Consider the following 12,093-nt stretch of genomic DNA (forward strand, 5'->3'; position numbering starts at 1 on the left):
AACTCGTGCGAATAAAAATCAAGGTACCTTGCCAACCATTTGAGTTGCGTCGATATGAATGCCTACTTAGATTTAACCAATAACGTGTAACCATACCGGAATCACGCGCCCACAAATCACATCAGCCGACACGCCGACACGACACGTCGACACGTACGGCGAGTTTTATGTCGGGTCGAAATTAGCTGGTTTAGTACGCGAAATTTATGATAAGCTCGTAATTTATGTACGTAGGTCAGAGTTTTTAAGCGAGGCTGTTTTGTGACATTTTTAACCCCCCACACAAAAAGAGGAATGTTATGTGTGTGTGTGTGTGTGTGTGTGTGTGTGTGTGTGTGTGTGTGTGTGTGTGTTTGACATCAATGTCTGTCCGTCTAACACTGATTTAAACTTTCACGATTTTTACACATTATTAAATTGTCCAACGGGACTTAATCGCGTATTTAAGTTTTAAGTTTTGCCTCCGACGTGTCGAGGACGGCGTTGTCCCCGTCAACAACAACAACAACAACAACAACAACAACGACAACGACGACGACGACGACGACGACGACGACAAAAACAACAACAACAAGAACAACAACAACGACGACGACGACGACGACGACGCCAAAAACAACAACAACAACAACAATAACAAGAACAACAACAACAACAACAACAACAACAATACCAACAATAACAAGAACAACAACAATAACAACAACAATAACAAGAACAACAACAACAACAATAACAACAACAACAACAACAATAACAACAACAACAGCGCCGCCTCAAACAACAACGCCGTCCTCGAAACGTCGGAGGTAAATCTTAAAACTTAAATACGAGATTAAGTCCCGTTGTACAATTTAATGATCTGTCCGTCTGTCTGTCTGTCTGGGGCATCGTAGCTCTCCAATGGATTTCAATGCGGTTTTCTTTACGGGAAAGCGAGTTTTTTGCGGTGGTTTTGGTATGTTTGATAGAAATCGATCCAGCAGTTTGAAGAGTTTAGCTCTTTTCAGTCAGCAGCAGAAGTTGCTAAGCGGGCGAGGTTTTCAAAATTACCTTGACATCTGCTGATGACTGTACTATATTAAACTTGTCTGTAAAATGAGATAAAAAAGTAAGTATACTAAATGTTTTCTTAATAAATATATTTTGATACGTGTTCTAACATATTGATAATACTTTTAATAAACTACTACTTATATACTTTTTATTTTAATTTTTTTAACTTTTAATAGTTTCAATTTAAATAAAGAAATTTGGATAAAATTCTAGAATCGCTCAACCTTGACGACATAACAAAAAATCATATTTTTACAAATTTAGATATGTAGTTATAAGAATATGAGGCTTTCTCAAAAGCTGAGGTCAGTGAGGCACATTACAATGGTCCCCGCTAACTGTCAAGGGGCCCACTGATTAACAGTCTGCGGACGACGGCCTGTCAGTTGTTCGGAACTGTAAACATTTTGTTCTAACTGACAGGCCGATACCGTCCGGCGGACTGTTAATCAGTGGGCCCCTTTACGTGGTGACACCACAACAATGACAGCGAACGCGGCTTAGTATATACATTATGAGTCTTTATCATCTACTGGTCTCTGGTCTTATGGCACGTGTTTTTTCACATGTGACCTCCAAGTTATACAAAACAAAATAGGAGTGGTAATCAAATTGAGGAAAATGTGTGTAATTATTTTAACCTGTTTGGCAATGATTGATTATGATTACATGAAGAAATAACAATTGATTAGGTATTAAAATATGTAATATAAATTACAATACTTATTTTATATAGTACTGTATGCTAATAAATAAATAGATTGCTAAAAAGCTTCTATTGAATTGGAAAATTTATCTTTTATAAACAAATATACAGCCCCATTTTTTATTAAGAGAGAGAAAGACTAGATAGTGTAAAAGAGAGGTATTTTTTTAATGTGTATATTAAACTAGTAATAAAACATTTATAAATCTAACAAGATTATTAATTTCCAGCGTCATATTAAACATTATCAAGTTCTGAGAACTTGAAGACTAGGTAAACAAAATTACCTAAATCACTTGTAAGAAAATATAAAAGAAAAATTGTATAATACGCTTTATTAAACCCATAATATTCTCAACAGCGTCTATTAAATTAATTCTCTCACAATTTAATTTAGCTACTTGGACAAACATCTTCTATTATTATGTTCATTGTAAGAGTCTAATAAAGTAGACCAACAATGGGAATATTTCTGAACGCATATCTACTTAAATAAGATTATGAGGGTATTGTATTCGTCCGAGCGGAAAATTACTGGAGCGCACCCGAAATTTCACGAAAGGTCCCGAAGTTGAGTTCATCTGACTTAGAGATGTTACACACTGGCGACTTGACACTGGCGACTTGACGCCGGCGACTCGGCCGATGGCGACTGTAATTTTCTATATATACCTACGGGCGTTTACGCACTCAGTCGCCGGTTGCCCGAGCGGCGACCACTAGGAACACGGGTTCAAGTGGAAGCATTCATACTTCGAGCAACTGTTTGTATCCGTCTCTGTCTTGATAGTTGTGAAGAACACAACATATTTTAGTTATGCTTGCGCTCGGCAATTATTTTTTGGTCGCAAAGAGCCCAAATCGCCGGCGACTAGTCGACAGTGCGCAACGGCTCTTAGTGTCATTGCAATAGCGTGTCGCCACGCTAGCGACTCGAAAATTCAGGCAGGAGCATAGATGTAAGTAAATTGAGGTAGATATGGTACCAGGCGCACGATCGTGAGCCATTAAATATAGGTTACGGAACCTATATTTAGTTAGTCGTATGGGTGACGCCAACCTGTCAAGTTGTCAAAATCGTTGGATCAAATTTTAGTTTTGTCAACTATGAACGTCACACGTCTACATAAATAAAAGGTCATTGGGCAGGAGCCTTAGATACAGACTATATTAGAATTACTACAGCAGTATTGCAGTGTGACACTACTGCCGCCTGCATTGCTGTCGCAAATGTTGAAAATTCAGACGACAATATCCATTTTCTGAATTCGAACAGTAGGTACCTTTAACCGGAAGGAAATGACAGAGCAGAGCGGCAACTCACTGAAGCACTGGCATTCCCAGGGCTTTACATAAATAAAAATAAAAAAGCCTTTTATTTCTCGCCAATATAAAATATACAAACAAATAAAATTTAAATAATAATCACTAAAAGACATGTTTCGTAAAAAGTCGCAGTACATTTCCCTATGTCCCTATTCTATCATGCTATTTTTGATGAATTCCTTATTATTATTTATTAATTACTCATCTACTCATTAGGTTTAATACATTTAATTAAATTGATTATTTTCATGTCATTTCATCTCAAGGATAATCTATACATATAATAAAGCTGAAGAGGGTCGAAAGTCTGTACATGGAAGATATTTGAAAAAAAGTTGGCTGGGGATACTTAGAATTGATAACAGAACACGTTCCAACAGTTTTTAGAATTTTTGTCTGTTTGTTTATCTGTTTATCTGTTTGTCTGTTTATTTGAACGCGCATCACGTGAAAACGGCTGAACAGATTTTGATGAAAACTTTACTAATCTGTCGAGAAAATCCCCGGACAGGTTATAGGCTATAAAAATTCAACCCCTAAAAGGGGGGTAGCCACAACACTCGATTGACTTAAGTTTGACCCTGAATCGTATGGCGCTACTTAGGAGGAGGGGCAAACTTTTTTCAAATACGTGCTAACACTATAGAGTACCTTGGTAAACTAACAGATGGTGCTGAATTTAATACGATGTGACATAAATAAGCCACCGAGGAAGGATTTTGCCAAATTAACTCTAAGTTTAGAAGACCCCTCTTCTAAAATTTCAATCAATCGTAGGGATATCAACAAATTTAATTGAATAATTGTGTTGATTTAATAATACAACAAAATTAAACGACAGTAAATTAATTGCCCCTCATTGCACAGTGCCATCTTTTGGGGAGCTGAGTAAACATTAAGTAACCAAGAAAACTAAAAATGGGTTTACATAGTTACGTAGTGGTAAAATAAACACACATATCAACACGCGTATAATTGCATAAATCTATTTAAAATTATTTATTTCCTCCGTCATGAATTATACCTAATCGTATTTATATCGCATCCATATCAAATCCATATTCATACGTATCGCCTCTTTAAGCACTTAATAATGGCAACGAAGGTGGGTACTTTGAAAAAAAACATTGACCTCTGTCATTTGCAGTGCCGGATTAACCCTTTTAAGCAAAATAAGCACTTGCTTAGGGCACCATGTCTAGGGGGCACCAAAAATTATCGAAAAATTTTCGCGCTCGCTTCGCTCGCGTTTTCAATAACATTCTAAGATGTTTATGATAAAGGTGACATTGGGGTGGCGCCTGCAGCAGCATTAGGTATTCTGTTGCAACGTTACTGCTGCAGCACTGTCAATTTTCATGATAAAATGATTTCCACACAAAAAGTAAAAATGTACAACTGTCTATCAAATTGCGTTTTTTTATATCGATAAATTGTCGCGCTCGCTTCTCTCGCGTTCTAAGATATGATAAAGGTGACATTCGGGTGGCGATTGCAGCAGCATTAGGTACTCTGTTGCAACGTTACTGCTGCGGCACTATCAATTTTCGTGATAAAATGATGTGACTGATTTCCATACTAAAAGTAAAAATGTACAACTGTCTATCAAAATGCGTTTTTTATATCGAAAAATTTTCGCGCTCGCTTCGCTCGCGTTTTAATAACTTTCTAACATATGATAAGGGTGACATTCAATTTTCGTGATATAATGATGTGACTGATTTCCATACTACAAGTAAAAATGTACAACTGTCTATCGAATTGCTTTTTTTTTATATCGATAAATTGTCGCGCTCGCTTCGCTCGCGTTTTCAATAACTTTCTAAGATATGATAAAGGTGACATTGGGGTGGCGATTGCAGCAGCATTAGGTACTCTGTTGCAACGTTACTGCTGCGGCACTGTCAATTTTCGTGATAAAATGATGTGACTGATTTCCATTCTCAGCTGAAATGCAGCAATGAACGTCACTCAATTTACCAAAAAAAATCAATGTAATCTTGATGACCCTAGGGAGAGGGGGCACCATGGTCTAGAAATACTTAGGGCATCAAAATATCTTACGGCCGACTGGTCGTTTGCGGAGTCAAACGATTTGGGACTCGCATTTTATACGCATTACCATGCCTTCCCGAAAAAAATCGAATCATTCGCGAAAGTTTCGCAAGGCATTGAGGTTACAAGGGGCACGTGGTCTTCCTCAGGAGTCTGAAGAAGACCACGGTAAGTGGTGCTCTAGCCAGGCAGGCCGCTTCGCTTTCGCTCGCGCGCGTATACCTTACTGTATCGTCCGATATTCACCTACTACTCTGTCGTTTAAATCCTTAGAGAATATAACCAACGGAGATGCCATGTCTATAATTTTCGGTACAAAATAGTGTGGCGTTTTTTGGGGACGTTTTCTGACGTCGGTTGACCATTGGCCGCCTATTTTCGACAGAGGGGAACGCCTGTTAATGACCACTCCGTTTGGTTATATTCTCTAAGTTTAAATCACGTGTATAATTTGAATAAGGGCGAATAAAACTATTGATTTTGGAGTGTAGTTTTATTTAGTGGTTAGGTACTACTAATTATTGTAAAATATTTTATCAGGACTTCAGTCCTCTAGCATCCATATGTCAACTTTACTTCAAGTTCCGCCTCCAGGGGAGAGGGAGAGAAATAGGATTAGAAATTAGCCGCTTACTGACACATACCGAATTACACGCGGGCGGAGCCGCGGGCATAGCTAGTTTTTAATATTAATCAAAATTTACAAGGAAATAATAAAATAATAGAGTCAACAAAATGCAGATAATAATTTAAATGTCAATAGTCAATAGTAATATAATAATTAAGTATAAATAGCAATGTCAAACGAGAACCCCTCTTAGCTGAGGGTAAAGGCCTCCTCCAGCGATGACCAATGGTCTCTATCTTTGGCTTGTGTCATCTACTAGGGCTTAACATACCCCTTAATCATTTTACGATTTATCGCCCGGCCAAGAGCTTGACCATAAATCTGTTCCTAGCTTGCGGGCCAATTATACTCCCCTGAGCTTTGTCCAAGCATAACAACATATTGTAAACAATTGAATAAGTTTTCAAATGTCACTTACGGTTGTTTTGCAAGTTGGGGCCACAGGGCAAAGGGGTAGCCATCACTTATAAGAACATTTCATGAGTGCGAAAGAGGTAGACTACAAATGAAAAAACGTGACCACTTTTGAACTACATAGCGGCCGCTTGAATGTATTAAAAGGTTAACTGCCTGGAAAATACGGTGGGTATCTTGGAATATACTATTACAAATCACATCACTTAATTATTTCTGAAGTCAATACTTCCAATTATACGTGACGTCCGATTTTGGTCGCACTTTTGATGGCAGGCAATCTTTACTGCATCTCTTGCGGCCGGAAGTTTAAAACAAAACTCGGTTTCGCAAGTCAAGTTCGAGCCCATGTACGTCAGGCTTTACTGAATACCTGATACCGATTTGTCTGGGTGCCGCCGTCGACGGATACGTCTGGGAGGACATCATCGTCACATTTTGTGGAGACTGGTCTGTTTAAGCTAACACAAGCTATTATACTTAGTAACTTTATTTTTATTAATTAATTACAGTGAGACGCCTCATTCTGCTCTCGTATGTTTCTTTTCTCTTAATGAATGTATTAATTATACAGGATATTGACTCTTGGAGACCCTATACATCTCTAAGGATAACTTGATAAACTATATAATCTTATAGTTCTGACACCTAGAGACATTTACACCTCTAAATATTATAGATTTTTTTGTGTTTTGTATCTGTATTTTTTATGTAATTTAACAAACAGTAAACATTAAGAGACCATATACATCTCTTAGTAATTGTAATACGTTAGATTGAATTGTTAGTTTTATTTTATAAAATTGTTGATGTTATTATTTTTCCTTGTATGTAAATTCAATGATGACGTGTAAAAGTGCCCTTGTGGCCTATTTGCTGAATAAATGTTGATATTTGGTTGATATTTGATATTCTAGACCTGTAGGGGCAGCGACTCGGTAGGCACTCCGAATACAGGGCCAGCTGAAAATAATTCAAAGGTCTGAATTAATTATGCTGACAAGGCTGTATAATTATTTAAACGCTTTGACGAACTGCTGAATGTTGTAAGACAAGTCGTTGGAGCTATTTTTGAGGACGGGAGGAATTAAGTTCATTTATTTACTCGATCTTTGACTGAATTCGTCGACTGACAATTTTTCGTTGATTTCAAAATGAATAATAACTAATAGACAATAAAATCTAGACACGTGGCAGCGTGTCCAGCCAAGTTCAAAGAAAAAGGAACTGGCAACGCAGCAACCGTGTTACAATTATACACAGTGTGTTACAATGAACTCTGAAAACTTGTACAAAACCTAAAGATAATAAAATTGGCCCAGATCGCCGTCAACGGGCCAAGTACCCAGAAGGCTGGCCTTATTTCATTTATTCTTCTTCGACCTAGCGTTTTCCCGGCCTGGCGCCGGGGTCCGCTTTCCTGCTCAGTCTTCTCCACTTTGCCCGGTCTTCGGCATCCTCGGGTGTGCGATTGTTCTCCCCCATGTCCGCTGTCACGACGTCCAGCCAGCGTTTCTTAGGCCTACCGCGTGATCTAGGGCCTTATTTCATTTATTGTTTTTGTAAATTTAATGTAAACGAAATCATTACTTGCAAACTGCCCTGTGCCTATGTAAATACTATACTCATAACTAAGGGCAAAAACAAACAAAATTTAATTACCACGAGAGTACCCGAAGGGATTTCCCTTCGGCAACTTGGAACTATCTAACTTTTGACGAACTAACTTTCTCATCTGTTCAAACCCTGAAGGGTTTCTCAATATTTTCGGTATCATGCAATGTGTAAGAAATTTTATATCATCATCATCATCATCTCAGCCATAAGACGTCCACTGCTGAACATAGGCCTCCCCCTTATGGAGTTCGTACGTTAGTACTAATTACTGAATAAATGTATGGTTGCGCCATATTAAAACAATTCCAGAAACTCAACCAACAAAAAAAAATATTCATCAAACCTGCTCTCGAAATTTCACGAGAGTTGGTTGAGAATTGCGACCTGTACGGATATTATGGTCGTTCTTGTCTACTTAACAAAGTGATAAAACGGTGTCTGTAACTTTCTATCCTATGGTGTTTAAAAGTGACAGTTATTTTATCACGTGGATAAAAATGGATAAAGCCATCCACAATACGCCGGCTGTGGAGAATATCCGGACATACGAAAGCATTTTTGGCTAAGCTGAACGGAGACCTTCACTAACGCTCGGTGAATAATGTGTCAAAATCGTGAAATCATTGTTTTCCATTCACATTTACCCTGTATAGAAGCACAAGTAAATCACAGTAAGATTCTCCTTCAGTAAGATAAACACAAAAGCCTGTACCTAATTAACAAAAACATGGAGTATTAGAGCAGAATGTAATAAAGCCTAGGTTTTTCTCACAAAAGCCTAGAGTCCTAGACATTCTTTGTCTAGCAGATAATCTGTGGCGTAATACTTAGACCCAAGACAAGTTCGTAATACAGACAGGGGGGCGATTTTTGAAATTCGATCGCTCGATTTCGTCACTCGAAAATCGGTGGAAAACGGCGAAATGCTAATTTTTGAAATACGAGCGATAGAAATTTGGAATCGAATGGTATTGAACACTCGTTTTTCAATTCTATTAGTATAATTTAAATGCCTAGTATTGGAGATATTATTGAACGAAATACAGGAAATCGAGCGGTCGAATTTCAAAAATCGGCCCCCAGGTCTTTATACAAAATTGTATCAATATTCATATTAGATGTAACAATAGATTGTGTGATATTATCGTGACCATTTACTCTGGCTGAATGTTTACTCACAATGATCATTTATCACTAACACAATAGTTCTTATCATTATCTCATCCCATGAGTAACGTATAACACTACTACTATTTGTTACGATTCTAATTAAAACAGATGGCGTTTTTATTTTTGCGACACTAAATCTTGAATTTCGAGTTATATTACGCATTCGGATAATGTATCTATTTTTATCCTGTCAAGGGTTTATAGAGATAAGCGGAGCTCAAAATGCAATATTAAATAAATAAATAAATATTGTAACGTTAAAGGGGAGACTACGTCCCTATGTTGGTAGGGGAAGTAAATAACGTACTACCAACTCGTTAGCAAAAATAAATTATTTATTTAAAAAAACTAAAATTTAAGAAAGGTCGTGGGTGGTCAAGGCCCGTCTAGATTTACGCCCGAGATCCGGTACTGCCCTGGCTGGTCGAGGGTCCGCAGCAGGTGGGTGACACTCGTCAGCACTGAAGAGGAGCAGGGGCGACGGCGGGCGAACGGCTATGGCTCCAACCCTGCCGTCGAGATGGTGGTGAAGGTGCGCTGTTGCTAGGTCGGCCGACGGCGATTTTTAAAATAGAACGACGCACCCTGTGGATTTCCAGAACGTCTTAGTAAGGTGTTCCTGCTCGCTCTGCTTTTGTGAACACCCTGTGATGATGATGATGATGGGACCATGGGAAAGCCGGTGCATCAAGCAGAAAGCGTGTTTGTGTTCACAAGCAGAGCGGAGTTACAAAAGCGAAGGAAAAGCACAGAGCAAAGAAGGAAAGAAGAACAAAGAAGTGAATTTAAATAAGTAGGAGGGTACGCACACATACTTACTCGTACCCGGCACTACGAGAACAAAGGAAATTGCAGTATCATTCTACATGGCATTTAGCAACAAGTGAAATGTATGATTTAAAAATGAATTACGCTAATTACGGAGCAAATAACAAAGGAGCTACTTTAACACTAAAACTTAAACTACTTTTCCTAATAAAATAACGTTCAACACTTTGCACTTACCAATACGTGGGTGAGTACCTCGCCGTCGTATACGGTTGTGCCGTTGCGCACACGGGGGAACCCGTGTCGTCTAGCGCGCGGTACTAATATATCTTATTAAGGTGTGCGCGGACACCTTTCTTTGTAATTTAATTAATGATTCTCGACGTATTCGTACTTTAAAGATTCCCCGCACCCACGTATTGGGTGCGTCGTTCTATTTTAAAAATCGCCGTCGGCCGACCTAGCAACAGCGCACCTTCACCACCATCTCGACGGCAGGGTTGGAGCCATAGCCGTTCGCCCGCCGTCGCCCCTGCTCCTCTTCAGTGCTGACGAGTGTCACCCACCTGCTGCGGACCCTCGACCAGCCAGGGCAGTACCGGAACTCGGGCGTAAATCTAGACGGGCCTTGACCACCCACGACCTTTCTTAAATTTTAGTTTTTTAAATAAATAATTTATTTTTGCTAACGAGTTGGTAGTACTTATTTACTTCCCCTACCAACAAGGGACGTAGTCTCCCTTTTAACGTTACAATATTATAGGACAATTTTACACAGATCGCCAGACCTAGTCCCACAGTAAGCTCAATAAGGCTTGTGTTGTGTTGTGTTAAAATATGTGACAAAAACTCTCTGAATAGCGTCACCTAGTGTCATAATGAGCGAAGTAAATTTTTAAAAGATTGCCAGTCTTTTCACTGACCGGTCTCTACTTAAACCTAAGTTTAAAAACACACAGTAGCAGGTAATTTCCCGTCTTTGTTTTCTTGCCTTTGTGTTAACTTTGCTCCAGTTAAAGCACACTGTTTTTATTAGTTTTAAACGTTTGTTGTGGGCAAAATTAAACTGAAAACATTTAGAATGCTATTGCACTGTTAAGACTAGTAAAGCTTCGAAATTGAACAGTTTGTTTTTATGGATTTCCAGTACAAATTTTGAAAGTATTATTTATGTTGCAAGGCATGCGCGGAGCCAAAATCAACACGCAGAGGTTCTTTCGACAGCTTGCCAACCATTTTCTTGTTGTTATATTTTACTATATAACGTAAATAATTTTAATTATAGGTAGGAAAGGTAAAAAAAAAGACTACGGTTGAGAATTTAGCTGGAAAGGAAAAAGATGTATCAATGAGGCGAATATAATGGACGATGATGGTTGACAATTTGGCGAATGATACCTAAATTTTGAACCGCTTGTTTATACCGCCCGTCAAGCGAGGCTTTTTGAATTTTGAGGAGTTGTAGGAAGAAAAAAGAAGAGGTATGCGGATCACATATTATATTAACAAATGGCGAAACAAAAATATGGCACAAAAACACAAAAGCACAATAATTAGGTGGTTATAAAAATTGAAAATTGAAAAACTAACGCTAAAATTTCAAATATTTCAGTCTTGAAGTACGGGGGGGGGAAAAAGGTAAATGGGACAAATGTGGGGGGACACGCACACGCACGGCGCGCACGGGGGCAGGGTGCGGTAGCCGGTAGGAAACTTTACTTGTTCAGCACAGGTGTAGAACGAGATGGTGCCTTCAAGCAGGCCGACGAGGTAAGCCACTCGCTTCCTGGCGAGGGCGTATGGCAGCAGAGCGGGCGATAACGATGGGGTTCCTTGACTTCACCAGTGCTTAGCGCTGACCTACGCACGGCTTTGGTAGCCAGCTGTCTACGAGGAGCCTTTCCTCTCGTCGATTAACACACACTTTCGACACCTCGTATTAATAATCAAACTGGTTAAACAATTTTTTAAACGGTGCAAATCTAGTTTAAAGAAACAGCCCGGATCACCAACGACTTTTTGACACGAAATCCACAAACCATCTGCCAAAAAAACATTCAAAGTTTTTCTTTCTCGAACATTCCATCAAAATTTGAATTCAAAATCATCGCAAATATGCACTTTATTTTTTTACAAACGGCCAGTAGCGTTTCGTTACAGTAGGTACTAAACAATGTCAACACTGGGTATTGTTACATTTGGACTTTCCGTCATCAGGCCATTATTACAGTCGTACTAATTGACGATGGACATTATGTCACCTAGCCTTTCTGACACTTGGACATAGGCCCCTAAATGGTATACTTATATTGAGTTTGGTGAGCCATTTCCGTCAGTAGAAAAAGGCCGCAAA

The 12,093-nt window shown here is 38.8% G+C and overlaps 1 protein-coding gene across 1 annotated transcript in view; it reads left to right on the forward strand.

The window, feature by feature from the left end:
- Positions 1–12,093, forward strand: part of LOC134801491 (uncharacterized) — a 425,037-nt gene that overhangs the window by 45,872 nt on the left and 367,072 nt on the right. The gene's annotated exons all lie outside the window — the stretch shown is intronic.

Source organism: Cydia splendana, chromosome 22 (genome assembly GCF_910591565.1).
Source record: "Cydia splendana chromosome 22, ilCydSple1.2, whole genome shotgun sequence".
Lineage (NCBI taxonomy): Eukaryota > Metazoa > Arthropoda > Insecta > Lepidoptera > Tortricidae > Cydia > Cydia splendana.